The following is a 14,570-nucleotide window of genomic DNA, read 5'->3' on the forward strand; positions in this document are numbered from 1 at the left end:
TCCCCCGACAGTGTCCCCCAGGAAGGGTATGTCTCTTGGTTGCCAGACACACGCAGAAACAGTAAAAGATTTGGCTGCAACTGCAGGATAAACAGGGCCTCTTCCAGCATGCAGGCGGGGGAAGGGCAAGCTTAAAGCTGCAAGCTGACCTGAGGGCCTGTATCAAAAGTGAATTCTAGCAGCAGAGGGAACAACTGTGAAAAGACCTCATCAAGGCCACTGAAGGGACTTCCGGTTGCGGTGAGGATGAGCTAGCCGCACGCTTCGGCGGCTCCAGCTCCGACGGACCTTCGGGCTCTTTTAAGAGCCCCAACGGGGAATTTTTCGACGACGCAACCCGGTGTGGGGCGTGTGAGAAGGGAGTCCCCCCCAAACGAAGGAGGAAAAAACCGGCGGCGGCGGCTGCAGCGCGAGGAATCGTCGACCAAAGGGTCAGAAAGAGAGAAGTACAAGATGGCGGCGGAGAAAGCGCAGGCGACATGGGGGCCTGAGCATGAAATTGTGAGATGGTGCGTGGAGCTGCTGAAGAGGGAGGTGCTGACCTCGTTGCTACAGGCAATTGAGGGGCTCAAGGAGACATTAAAGACCCAGGAGACAGAGCTCCGTGTGGTGGAGCAGAAGGTGACAGATATTGAGGACGAGATCCTGGGCCTGGCGGTTAAGACACAGACGCACGAGGCACTTCATAAAAAGTGTACTGAAAGGATCGAAGCCCTAGAAAATGGAGCGCGAAGGAAGAACCTTCGGATACTGGGTCTCCCTGAGGGTGTGGAAGGAGTGGACTGTGGAGCGTACGCAAGTACGATGCTGAGCTCACTGATGGGTGCTGAGGCCCCTACGGGCCCCTTGGAGGTGGAGTGGGCAAATCGGATTCCGGCGAGAAGACCAAAAGCGGGAGAACCACCCAGGGCGATAATCGTGCGATTTTACCGCCTTAAGGATAGAGAAGAGGTCCTGAGATGGGCTAAAAAGGTGCGGAGTAGCAGATGGGAGAATGCAGTGGTACGGGTATACCAGGATTGGAGTGCGGAGGTGGCGAGAAGGAGGGCGAGCTTCAACCGAGCCAAAGAGGTGTTGCATAAAAGGAAGGTGAAGTTCGGGATGCTGCAGCCGGCAAGACTATGGGTCACGTATCAGGAGAGACACCATTATTTCGAGACGGCGGAGGAAGCATGGACCTTCATCAAAGAAGAGAAATTGGATCGGAACTGAGGGACTGATGCTGCAGGAAATGTTATTGTTAATGTTACGGTGGAAGTTAATTGAGAAGTAAACAGGGAAGGGGGGAGACATTGGGGAAATGTGGGCGCCGGTGAGGGGGGAAAGACGGGACATAGTTGGAGAATGGGGAAGGGGAGGGGGAGGGGAAAGGGAGCTGCGCCATAAGAGGCGGGTCAGGTAAAGGGATGTTCCCGCACCAGAAAGAACAAGGCGGGAAGACAGGCGCAAGGCGGATGGGAGTTCCCCACATGGGGGGGGTCGAGGAGTGAGCAGGAGTAGCCGGGGTCAGTTGAAGTCAGCTGACTTACGGAAGTAATATGGGGGGAGCAATCATGCTAGAAAGAGATCTAGCGGGGAGGGGGGAAGGGAGGGGGAGGGGGGGGGGGACAACTGGGTCGCTGCTGCGGAAATCCAAAAGGAAATGGCTAAAGAGTGGGTGGGCGGGGATGGTGTGCGACGCTGGGGGAGCGAGCGGGAGCGCGGAGGCGGGATATGGGACTGGCCTAGAGAAGGTAATGGCTAGTCGACACGGGAGGGGGGCAGGTAGCCCCCTAGTGAGGCTGATCACGTGGAACGTGAGAGGCCTGAACGGACCGATAAAAAGGGCCAGAGTGCTCGCGCATTTGAAAGGACTAAGGGCAGACGTGGTTATGCTCCAAGAGACGCACCTAAAGGTGGCGGACCAAGTTAGGCTAAGGAAAGGATGGGTGGGACAGGTGTTCCACTCAGGACTGGACGCAAAGAATAGAGGGGTGGCCATTTTGGTGGGGAAACAGGTCGCATTTGAAGCAAAGAACATCGTAGCAGATAGCGGAGGTAGATATGTAATGGTGAGTGGCAGGCTGGAGGGAATGGAGGTCGTGTTGGTTAACGTGTATGCCCCAAACTGGGACGATGCGGGATTTATGAGACGGATGCTGGGGCGTATACCGGACCTGGAGGTAGGAAACTTGATTTTAGGAGGGGACTTTAATACGGTGCTGGACCCGGGGCTAGATAGATCCAGCTCAAGGACTGGAAGAAGGCCGGCAGCGGCCAAGGTACTTAAGGGGTTTATGGACCAAATGGGGGGAGTGGATCCATGGCGATTTCTTAGACCTAGGGCTAGGGAGTTTTCCTTCTTCTTCCATGTCCATAAAGTGTACTCCCGGATAGATTTTTTTGTTTTGGGAAGGTCGTTGATCTCTAGGGTGGAAGAAGCTGAGTACTCAGCCATAGCAGTTTCGGATCATGCCCCACATTGGGTGGACCTGGAATTAGGAGAGGAAAGGGAGCAGAGAACACTCTGGCGATTAGATGTGGGACTGATGGCGGATGAGGGAGTGTGTGCAAGAGTGCGGGGGTGTATTGAGAGATATCTGGAGGTCAATGACGACGGCGAGGTCCCTGTGGGAGTGGTATGGGAAGCACTAAAAGCGGTGGTCAGAGGAGAGCTGATCTCCATTGGGGCCCACAAAAGGAAAACAGAGGCCAAGGAAAGGGAAAGATTACTGGGGGAGATTTTAAGGGTGGATAGGGAATTTGCAGAGACCCCGGAGGAGGAATTGTACAGGGAGAGGAGACGACTCCAGACGGAATTTGACCTTCTGACCACCAGAAAGGCGGAGGTACTGTGGAGGAAGGCACAGGGGAGGAGGTATGAATATGGGGAAAAGGCGAGTCGCCTGTTGGCTCATCAATTGCGAAAGAGGGCAGCAGCGAGGGAGATAGGAGGAATTAGAGACGAAAGGGGAGACACGGTGCGAAGGGCAGGAAAGATAAATGAGGTGTTCAAGACCTTCTATGAGGAACTGTATAGGTCTCAACCCCCAGAGGGAGAGGAGGGGATGCGGCAGTTCCTGGACCAATTGAGGTTCCCGAAAGTGGAGGAGCGGGGGGTGGTAGGCCTGGGGGCACCGATTGGGGTGGACGAGGTTATTAAGGGACTGGGAAGCATGCAAGCAGGGAAGGCCCCAGGACCAGACGGGTTCCCGGTGGAGTATTACAGAAAATATGTGGACTTGTTGGCCCCGTTGATGGTGAGGACGTTCAATGAGGCCAGGAAAGGGGGGACTCTACCCCCGACGATGTCGGAGGCGACGATATCGTTAATTTTGAAGAGGGATAAAGATCCGTTGCAGTGCGGGTCCTATAGACCCATTTCATTGTTGAACGTGGACGCCAAATTGTTGGCAAAGGTACTGGCATCGAGGATAGAGGACTGTGTCCCGGGGGTGGTGCACGAAGACCAGACAGGGTTCGTAAAAGGGAGACAACTGAATGTTAACGTGGGACGACTATTAGGGGTGACAATGATGCCCCCAGTGGAGGGGGAGGCAGAGATAGTGGCGGCAATGGACGCAGAGAAGGCATTTGATAGGGTGGAGTGGGAGTATTTATGGGAAGTGTTAAGGAGGTTTGGGTTTGGGAACGGGTTTATTAGCTGGGTTAGACTTCTTTATGGGGCTCCAACGGCAAGCGTAGTTACAGGTCGACATAGATCGGAGTATTTCCGACTATATAGGGGAACAAGACAGGGATGCCCGCTGTCTCCATTGTTGTTCGCGTTGGCAATTGAACCTCTGGCCATGGCGTTGAGAGACTCCAGGAAATGGAGAGGGGTGATTAGAGGGGGAGAAGAACACCGAGTCTCGTTATATGCGGATGACCTATTGTTATACGTGTCGGACCCAGCGGGGGGGAATGATAGAGGTTATGCGAATTTTGAGGGGGTTCGGGGATTTCTCGGGGTATAGGCTAAACATGGGGAAGAGTGAATTATTTGTGATACATCCAGGGGACCAGAGTAGAGAGATAGAAGGCTTGCCTCTAAGGAAAGTGGAAAGAAACTTCCGATACCTGGGGATTCAGATCGCTAGGAGCTGGGGAACCTTGCACAGACTTAATCTGACACGGTTGGTAGAACAAATGGAGGAGGACTTCAAGAGGTGGGACATGCAGCCTCTATCGCTGGCGGGCAGGGTGCAAGCAATTAAGATGATGGTCCTCCCGAGGTTCTTATTTGTATTTCAATGTCTCCCTATACTAATCACTAAGACCTTTTTTAATAAAATAGACAGGAGCATCACGAGCTTCGTGTGGGCAGGGAAAGTTCCGAGAGTAAGGAGGGGGTTCCTTCAGCGTAGTAGGGACAGAGGAGGATTGGCACTACCGAACTTGGGCGATTACTATTGGGCCGCCAATGTGGCAATGATACGTAAATGGATGATGGAGGGTGAGGGAGCGGCGTGGGAAAGACTGGAGAGAAAGTCCTGTAAAGGGACGAGTTTAAAGGCGCTGGTGACGGCGCCGCTACCGATCTCACCTAAAAAGTTTACCACGAACCCGGTGGTGGCGGCAACATTGAATATCTGGGGACAGTGGAGGCGACAGAGAGGGGTGCGGGGAGCCCTGGTGGGGTCCCCAATCAGGAACAACCATAGGTTCGCCCCAGGAAGAATGGATGGAGGATTTCAGAGCTGGTTCCAGTTGGGAATTAGGAGGGTGGGAGATTTATTTATAGATGGGACTTTTGCGAGCTTGGGAGCATTGGAGGAAAAGTATAAGTTGCCCCGGGGAAATTTCTTGAGATATATGCAGGTGAGGGCATTTACTAGACAACAGGTGAGGGAATTTCCGTTGCTCCCGACACAGGGGATACAGGACAGGGTGCTTTCAGGGGTGTGGGTCGGAGAGGGCAAGGTGTCAGAGATTTACCGAGAGATGAGGGAAGAGGGGGAGGAGTCGGTGGGCGAACTAAAAGGAAAGTGGGAAGAAGAACTAGGGGAGGAGATAGAGGAGGGTATGTGGGCTGATGCCCTAAGCAGGGTAAATTCCTCTTCCTCATGCGCCAGGCTTAGCCTGATTCAATTTAAGGTGCTACATAGAGCACACATAACGGGAGCAAGATTGAGCAGGTTCTTTGGAGTGGAGGACAAATGTGGGAGGTGTGGCGGGAGCCCGGCAAACCACGCACATATGTTTTGGGCATGCCCGGCACTGGAAGGGTATTGGAAGGGAGTGACGGGAGTGATTTCGCGGGTGGTGAAGGCCCGGGTCAAACCAGGCTGGGGGTTAGCTCTATTTGGAGTTGCGGAAGAGCCGGGAGTGCAGGAGGCGAAAGAGGCCGACGTTGTGGCCTTTGCGTCCCTAGTAGCCCGGCGCAGGATCCTACTCATGTGGAAGGAGGCGAAACCCCCCGGACTGGAGGCCTGGGTAAATGATATGGCGGGGTTCATTAAACTGGAGCAGATAAAGTTTGCCCTGAGAGGATCGGCTCAAGGGTTCAACAGGCGGTGGCAGCCATTTCTCGACTACCTAGGGGAACGTTAGAGGGAAGACAGATGACCAGCAGCAGCAACCCGGGGGGGGGGGGGGGGAGGGGGGGGGGGGTTTAGTTTAGGTCAAAGATAAAGGGGTTTTGTTACTTGTGTATTGTTTAAAATTTCTGTATTGTTATTGTTGCGTTTGCTTTGTAAGAGGGGAAAAATTGTTGTTTGGGAAAAAAATTTCAATAAAACATTTATAAAAAAAAAAAACATACATGGAGATTAAAAGGCTCAAACAGTAATTTTGATAGGTGGATAAGTGCTTTGAAAATAAACCAAACGTATGAAGCTCTCAGAGAAAATATACTTTTGGAGGAGTTTAAAAATTCAATTCCTGATGTAGTGAGAACTCATGTGGAAGAACAGAGGGTTAAAACGGTGAGATTAGCAGCGGAAATAGCAGATGATTATGAATTAGTTCATAAATCAAAGATTGGTTTCCGACATCGGTTTCAGCCGGTGAGGAATAGAAACTGGGGACATGAGAAATTCTCAAGTGGTAAAGGTAAAGGTGATCTGATAGGAGACAATAAAGAGAGTGTACCTCAGATTAAAAAAGAAATCCAGGAGGGTGGAAAAGAAATGAAAAGTTTCAAATGTTTTCACTGTAATAAACTAGGCCATGTAAAGTCACAGTGTTCGTGGTTGAAGAAAAGCACTGGGAAGGCTGATGTGGTAAAACAGGATAAGACAGTGGGGTTTGTTAGAGTGGAAAAGGAAAGCCCAAGGGAATTGAAGGAGGTGCAAACGATTGTACAGCCTGTTCAAGCAGTAATTGTTAAGAAGGTGCCAGATGTCTTTAAAGAATTTACTTGTGTGGGTAAAGTTTACTCATGTGTATCAGGAGGAGCAGGTAAAGAAGTCACAATTTTAAGAGATACAGGGGCTAGTCAATCTTTCATGGTAAGACGAGGCATTATGTAGTTTGGGAAGAATGTTGCCAGAAAAGGTGGCGATATGTGGAATTCAGGGTGAGAGGAGTAGCGTTCCATTATCTAAGGTAAGGTTGGAAAGTCCAGTGAAGAGTGGTGAAGTGGCAGTAGGAGTAATAGATAAACTATCTTGTCCAGGAATACAGTTTATCTTGGGTAATGATATAGCTGGATCGCAGGTGGGAGTGATGCCTACTGTGGTTGATAAGCCAGTGGAAAATCAGTCAACTGAATTGAAGGATGAATATCCTTGGATTTTTCTGGATTGTGTAGTAACAAGGTCGCAAAGTCACAGGTTAAGACAAGAGGAGAAATCAAAGAGCGAAGATGAAGTGGAAGTGCAATTATCAGAAACGATTTTTGATCAGATGGTCGAAAAAGAACAAGAACAGGTGGAGGATGAGACGGATATTTTTAGTTCAGGAAAATTGGCGGAGTTACAACAGAAAGATGTAGAAATAAAACGGATAAATCAGAAAGCATATATGGAAGAGGAATCTGAGAGTATACCAGAGTGTTATTACCGTAAAAATGATGTCTTGATGAGAAAATGGAGACCTGTACATATGCAGGCGGATGAAAAGTGGGCAGAAGTTCATCAAGTAATATTGCCGGTAGGGTATAGAAAGGAGGTGTTGCGAGTTGCACATGAGGTACCAGTGGGAGGTCATTTGGGAATAAGGAAAACTCAAGCTAAAAACCAGAAACATTTTTATTGGCCTGGACTACATAAGGATGTAATTAAATTTTGTCAATCATGTCACACATGTCAAGTGATAGGGAAACCTCAAGCAGTGATAAAACCAATGCCCTTAATACCCATTCCAGCATTTGAGGAACCTTTTACAAGGGTCCTAATCGATTGTGTAGGACCGCTTCCTAAAACAAAAAGTGGGAATCAATATCTTTTGACTGTAATAGATGTGTCTACTAGGTTTCCAGAGGCAATTCCAGTGCGTAATAATACAGCTAAAAGGATTGTGGAGGTGTTACTTAAATTCTTTACTAGATATGGACTACCCACAGAAATTCAATCGGATCAAGGATCGAATTTTACTTCAAAGTTATTCAAAGAAGTTATGGATAGCTTAGGAATAAAACAATTTAAATCAACTGCGTACCATCCAGAATCGCAGGGAGTGTTAGAAAGGTGGCATCAGTCCTTAAAGACAATGTTGAGGGCATATTGTCAAGATTATCCAGAGGATTGGGATAAAGGAATCCCATTCGTATTGTTTGCAATTAGGGATGCACTTAATGAGTCTACAAAATTTAGTCCTTTTGAACTAATTTTTGGTCATGAGGTAAGAGGACCACTTAAATTGATTAAGTAAAAATTGGTGGGTGAGAAATCGGAAATTACACTATTGGATTACGTGTCAAACTTTAGGGAACGATTAAATAGAGCAGGTGAATTGGCCGGACAACGTTTGAAAGTTGCACAAAATGTGATGAAACGGGTAGCGGACAAGAAATCCAAAGTTCGTAGTTTTGCCAGTGGGGTTAACGTTTTAGTGTTGTTACCAGTGGTAGGTGAGCCTTTTGAAAGCTAGGTTTTGTGGACTGTATCAGATTGAAAGGAAATTAAGTGAGGTGAATTATGTGGTAAAAACGCCAGATAGAACGAAGACTCACCGAGTGTGTCATGTGAATATACTTAAAAGGTACTTTGAAAGGGAAGGAGAGAAAAAGGAGGTTTTAATGATTCTAACTCAAAGTGACAAACCAAATCCAGATAATTGTGAATTTGACATACCTCAAATTAAATGAGGAAAATGAGGATGTTCTTAAAAATTGGGATGAATTGTTAAATTACCTTTCAGAGGAAAAACAAACTGCCCTGAAAGGGTTATTGATATCACATGGGCAAGTTTGTAGAGATAAATTGGGAAGTACTAAAATGGCTATACATGATGTAGATGTGGGAAATGCTGTTCCTATCAAACAACATCACCCATAGTGATGGTACCTAAACCAGACGGTACCCAACGGTTGTGTGTGGACTATCGAAAGGTGAATGCAGTTACAAGAACGGACTCTTATCCTATCCCATGTTTGAAGGATTGCATTGAGAAAGTGGGACAATCTGCTTTTATTTCCAACTTCCAGACATGGAAAGAACATTTAAAGCATTGTATGGAGTTCTTCGATCGACTTCAGGAGGCGGGTGTGGTGATGAACCTAGCCGAAAGTGAATTTGGAGAAGCCCGAATCACTTTCCTTGCAGAGTTTCCGCTTTCCTCAAGATGAAGGGAAATAATGCGATTTCTTAGCATGAATGAATTTGATCGAACCTTTGTGCAAATGTTTTGTGGTGTGATTACTCCACTGATGGACTTGCTGAAGAAACCTAAAAAATGTCATTGGACAGCGGACGTTCAACAGGCATTTGACTGCCTGAAAGCTGTGATCACCAATGCTCTTGTATTGGAGAATTGCAAGGGACTCTGTGGTCAGATTGAACTAAAGTATCTGATTCTAAAGAGAAATGCTGAGGAGTAGAGGAATGGATGGATCGTGCAGAGACTTTGTTCAAAGAGACTGTCAATCGAGAAGGATTTCGGTTGGAGGAAGAAGAGCAAATGAAAATGGACTATATCATTATGCCTGTTTGCATGTGTTGTTATTTTTTAAAAACTAAAAGGTATATTTACTGTGTACATTTCTTAGTGGATGGTGCAAAAGTGAAAAATGAAACCATCCTGAACTTGATGGTTTATTTTGTTTCTTGGGGGAGGTGTCATGTGAGAGTACCTTTAAGACATGGATGTTTAAGCAATGTGCCTTTAAGAAAACAGTGATGCCAGAGAGTGGGTGGAGCTGAGGTCAGGTCAGCCATTTTGCAGTTTAGTTTTGCAGTTTGAAAAGCAGCTTGTGTGTGTCTGTGTTTGCAGTGAGCTGGATCTCTGCCATAAAAGACCATCTCTGGATCATTTGGGTGATTTAAACTTATAATAGTGAAGCCTTTAACCTGATGTGATTTTGTTTAAAGGTGTTAAGTCTCTTGGAAGTTTGAAGGAACATTTTAAGAAATTATTTACTGTTGCAATATTTTCTGAGTTACCTTTGAAGTAAGGGGTGTTAAGAGATCCAATGTTTATTTAAGATGTTAAGTTATAACTGTAATCCCACAACTGGGGAAAAATCCGTGGGCTAGGAAAAGCAACAAATCCATTAAAGGGAGAGGTTGGTTGAACTCCCTGATACATTTTGGGGTTCTGAAAACACCTCGCCCATAACAAACGACAGACGGCCGAGGTGGAGGCAAACACACAACAGTGAAATCCGACCGGGAGAAACAAGCAACATCAGGGGCGCCGCCCAGGCACCCCGCCAATCCCGGTTTGTTTTGTTTTGCTTGTGCTGTATGTATTTTCTTTTTAAAAATACAGAAAAGAAGGGGGGGGGCGGGAGAAGAAAGCCCCCCCCCCCATGACATGCATAATATAATTGTCTCTACATTGATTCTATGAACATACACTTCCCCAGTTTTCTTTACTTTCCCATCCCTTGTTTTTTTTTAGTTATGTAGTGTTTTTGTTATCTCTTTTTGTTTTCCCTTTGTGTACACCTGTAAATATACCATGTATAAAAAACCCAATCAAAAAACATTAAAAATAATTTAAAAAAAAATTAAATTGCACACATCACCCTTGCTATCTTCTCGCAGAGCCCCACATCTGCTAGCAACTCCACATCCAAACTCAATGCCGGCTGCCGTGCCAGCCCCCCCTCCAGTGCCACATCCACCAGGTGTGGGGCATGATCAGAAATGATGATCGCTGAAAACCCCACCCTCCTTGCCCCTGCCAACAAAGACTTACCCATGATGAAAAAAATCAATCTGAGAATACACGTGTGGACCGGGGAAAAGAAAGAGTACTCTCTGCCCCCATATTTAGAAACCACCACAGTTCTACACCCCCCCACCTCCCCATGTCCTTCATAAACGCCACCAACACCTTCACATCCACCGACGAAGTCAAAGACCTTGCCTCAGATCAATCCACACTCGGGTTCAGGGCCAGATTCAAGTCCCAACCACAGAATCAACTGATGTGTGTCCATATCAGGGATGGATACTAACATCTTCTTCGTGAACCCTACATTACCATAATTCAGGCATACACGCTAACCAACACCACCGACCTCCCCTCCAACGTACCCCTAACAAACACGTATCTGCCCTCCTGGTCTGCCACCACCTTTTACATCTGAAACCGCACTGCCTTGTTAATCTGTATCGCTACCACCTGGGCCCTACTATCAAAGCCCGAGTGAAACACCTGACTAACGAAGCCTTCCCCGGTCCCTGTATATCAGCCATGTCCATTGCAACGGATAGACTGACCCCCCTACCTGATTCCTAAAACCAGAGTCCACCCAAGAAGGCCCCGCCCCACGAGTGGGACAAAGAACTACTCCCAGTCACCGTCAGCCAGCTACCCCTCACCACATCCCAGAAACCCCACGATCACTTTCTCTCTTGACAGTTCCTCTCCTTCATCCCCCTGACCCCCATTCACACATTCTAGGTAAGCCGAAACCTGCCTATCCAGGTCCGGCTGACCACAGCCCCTCCTCCCACCACGCTCCTGTTCACCCTAACCCTAACCCCACCATATTCATAACAAAGGAACTAAAAACAAACACCTAACACCCAAACCACCTAAATGCACATATCGAAACTCCCCCACCCCCTAATTTATCCCCAAACTGCCACTCTCCTCCCCTCCCCCTACCTGCGTGCCCTCTCCTGCGCACAACAACCCCTAAAAAGGAGAAAGGCATTCCACACCACCTAAAAACTCCAGACAACATTAAACTTTAATGGTAACTCACGTACAAAGAAATTAACGGGCCCCAACAACAAAACATGTCCCCCTCACCCAAACCACAACACCAAAGTCCCAGTGTCCATCTCAATTCAGTTTCAATCCTTCCGCCTTCACGAGCGCCTCCGCCATCTCAAAATAATGGTCCCTGCAGTGGTGCATGACCCTCAGCCTTGCCAGGCAAACCACCTGAAGCACAGTCCACTATTGAAAAGCGCTGTTCTCCCTGTTAAAGATCGCTGGCCTTCTCGCCAGCTCCACTGTGTCATAATATACACCAGTATATCATGGTGCAGACACACACTGATGGACACACAGTGGGACCAATCAACACACACAACACGGCAGCCAATCACCAGTTACAGCACATGAACTATAAAGACAGGGGGCATCAGAGTTCCCGCTCATTCGAGTTGCAGCCAGCTAGGAGGACAGAGCTCACAGCCTGCAGCACAGACATTCACCATGTGCTGAGTGCATCGACTGGTTAGGACAAGGCAAAGGTCTTTAGTTTAAGCTAGTATCGTGTTAACCCACAGTCAGAGTATGTTAAACAGTTAATGATTCAATAAAATAGTGTTGCACTATTTCAAGTGTTGGTGACCTGTATGTGTTCCACGGATCCAGAACACCCAACACAACATGATACCAGGTGTTGAGGGATATTAGCACTGCTTAGACCTACCTGCAAGTGATCTGCCTTCCGCCAGCATTCCGTCATCCTGCAACATGGACAACATCAGCCAGCCGCCGCCACTCCGCATCGCCGGCAACCTAGGGGCCAACTGGAAGATATTCAAACAACGCTTCCAGCTCTTCCTTGAGGCCACAGACAGGGAAGCTGCCTCAGACACCAGGAAGATCGCTCTCCTCCTCTCCACGGCCGGGGACCATGCCATCCACATTTTCAATTCTCTCACCTTTGCGGATGATGAAGATAAAACAAAGTTCAAGACGGTCCTCCTCAAGTTTGACACTCACTGCAGCATAGAGGTGGATGAAAGTTTCGAGCACTACGTGTTCCAACAGCGTTTGCAGGGTAAGAATGAACCTTTCCAATCCTTTCTCATGCACCTCCGCATCCTTGCGCAGTCCTGTAGCTATGGGCCCACCTCCGACTCCATGATATGCGACCAGATCATTTTCGGTGTTCATTCGGACCCCCTAGGACAGCAGCTCCTCAAAGTAAAGCAGCTCACCCTAGCGACCGCCATTGAGACCGGTGCCTTACACGAAAACGGCACGAGTCGGTATTCCCACATCCAAGCGGCTGAAACGGCGGCAAGGTCCCCATGAGGCAGAACGGGTCCAAGTGATTGAGCAACTCCAGGGCCTCAGCCTGGATGAGGGTGGCCATTTCGCACGCTTTTCGTGGACTCCCGCGCTTGTGCGCACCAAACGAGGGGACGGCGATTTCAGAGAATGTAATGCGCAGGTGCGCACCGAGCATGCGCGGTGGCGCAGCGAACATGCTGACGCTACGACGTGCGGCAACTGTGGCTCCGGCCATTTAAAATGGCAATGCCCTGCCAAATCTCAACAATGCCTACGATGTGGCAGACTTGGCCACTATGCTGCCTTCTGCCGAGCAGCTCAGCCTGCCAATTCATATCGCTTCAGCCAGCCTCGCAGGAATGTCCGAGCAAGTCAACCCATGGTCACCGAGTCCGATGCGGACCTCCCACACAGCAGTGATGCCGAGTACCCAAACGCACCTTTTCGAGTCGGTGTTGTGACAAAAAACAGGCTGTCCCCGAAGCAAAGACACCAGCGGTATACAGCATCGATCCAGACGATGAGTGGTGTGCCACCCTGACGGTCAACCAGAATTCGTCGCCCACCTCAGAGACTTAATTTGTGAACTTTGTGGACTTGTGGACTTTCTGATTTGTTCTGTTCTTTCTTTTAATCGTTTACAGGTTTGTATATAGTGTTCATCTCGTTATTCTTGTGACATACTATTTTTCTGCACCAGGCACCTTCCCATGTAAATAGCTTAGTTCTCATGTGCATAGTCCTGTAAATATTTCGCACACACGTAGTCAGGGACATTCTCACCATACACTATTTATTGCCACACAGGTGCATTTTTTTATAAAAGGGGGGATGTCATAATATACACCAGTATATCATGGTGCCGACACACACTGATGGACACACAGTGGGACCAATCAACACACACAACACCGCAGCCAATCACCAGTTAGAGCACACGCACTATAAAGACAGGGGGCATCAGAGTTCCCGCTCATTCGAGCTGCAGCCAGCTAGGCGGACAGAGCTCACAGCCTGCAGCACAGGCATTCGCTATGTGCTGAGTGCATCGACTGGTTAGGACAAGGCAATGATCTTTAGTTAATACTAGTATCATGTTAACCCACAGTCAGAGTATGTTAAACAGTTAATGATTCAATAAAATAGTGTTGCAGTATTTCAAGTGTTGGTTACCTGTATGTGTTCCACGGATCCAGAACACCCAACACAACACACTGTGACATCCTGATATATATGAATACCGCTGCCTTCCCACTTCACCTCCCGATTCTGCTCGACCCACCTCAATACCTGCTCCTTCAACTGGTACCAATGAAAGCAGAGAATCAGCCCTCTTGGTGACTCATTCGCCTGTGCCTTCGGTCGGAGTGACCGGTGGGCCCTATCCAGCTCCAAGGAGGGGTCACCCTCCTCCACCTCCAACAGCTTCGCAAATTACTCCGTCGACCTTGGTCCCTCCGCACTTTCAGACAGCCGCACCATGATCCTGGGGTCCCGCCATTCTGACCTGTTCTCAAAGTCCTCAACATTGGCCCTCAGGCCCTTATTTGTGTCCTCCAGCTTCAGAAACTCCTCTTCCAGCTAGACAAGTTGGTCACTGTGTCATGACACTGCTTCCTCCACCCTCTTCAGCACCTCATAATGTTCCCGCACCATCTCTGACATCTTTTCACAAGCTTCCTTTATCGGGGCCAACGACTCTTCCACCGATTTCTTAAGAGTGTCCATCATCTCCCTCCCTAGCCGCTCAAAATGTTGCAAAATTGTCGCTCAAACCCCACCGCCATCACCTCGGCCAATGTATCCACTGTAATGAGCGCAGCCCCACCTGGCGAGCTTGCTCCCGCCATCTTTCCTCCAACTGCACTCCACACCGTCGTTGACTCTGCCGGCGGACAAGCATTCGCTCCCTTTCTCCCAGTATTATTCCTTTGGGATTTTGACATCCTCTAGTGCCCACAACTCTATTAGAATAAGGTTATACACAAATACCCCCAAAA

At 48.4% G+C, this 14,570-nt stretch overlaps 1 protein-coding gene across 1 annotated transcript in view; it reads right to left on the minus strand.

The window, feature by feature from the left end:
- Positions 1–14,570, minus strand: part of LOC140426554 (complement factor H-like) — a 254,444-nt gene that overhangs the window by 27,633 nt on the left and 212,241 nt on the right. The gene's annotated exons all lie outside the window — the stretch shown is intronic.

This window comes from Scyliorhinus torazame, chromosome 7, assembly GCF_047496885.1.
Source record: "Scyliorhinus torazame isolate Kashiwa2021f chromosome 7, sScyTor2.1, whole genome shotgun sequence".
Lineage (NCBI taxonomy): Eukaryota > Metazoa > Chordata > Chondrichthyes > Carcharhiniformes > Scyliorhinidae > Scyliorhinus > Scyliorhinus torazame.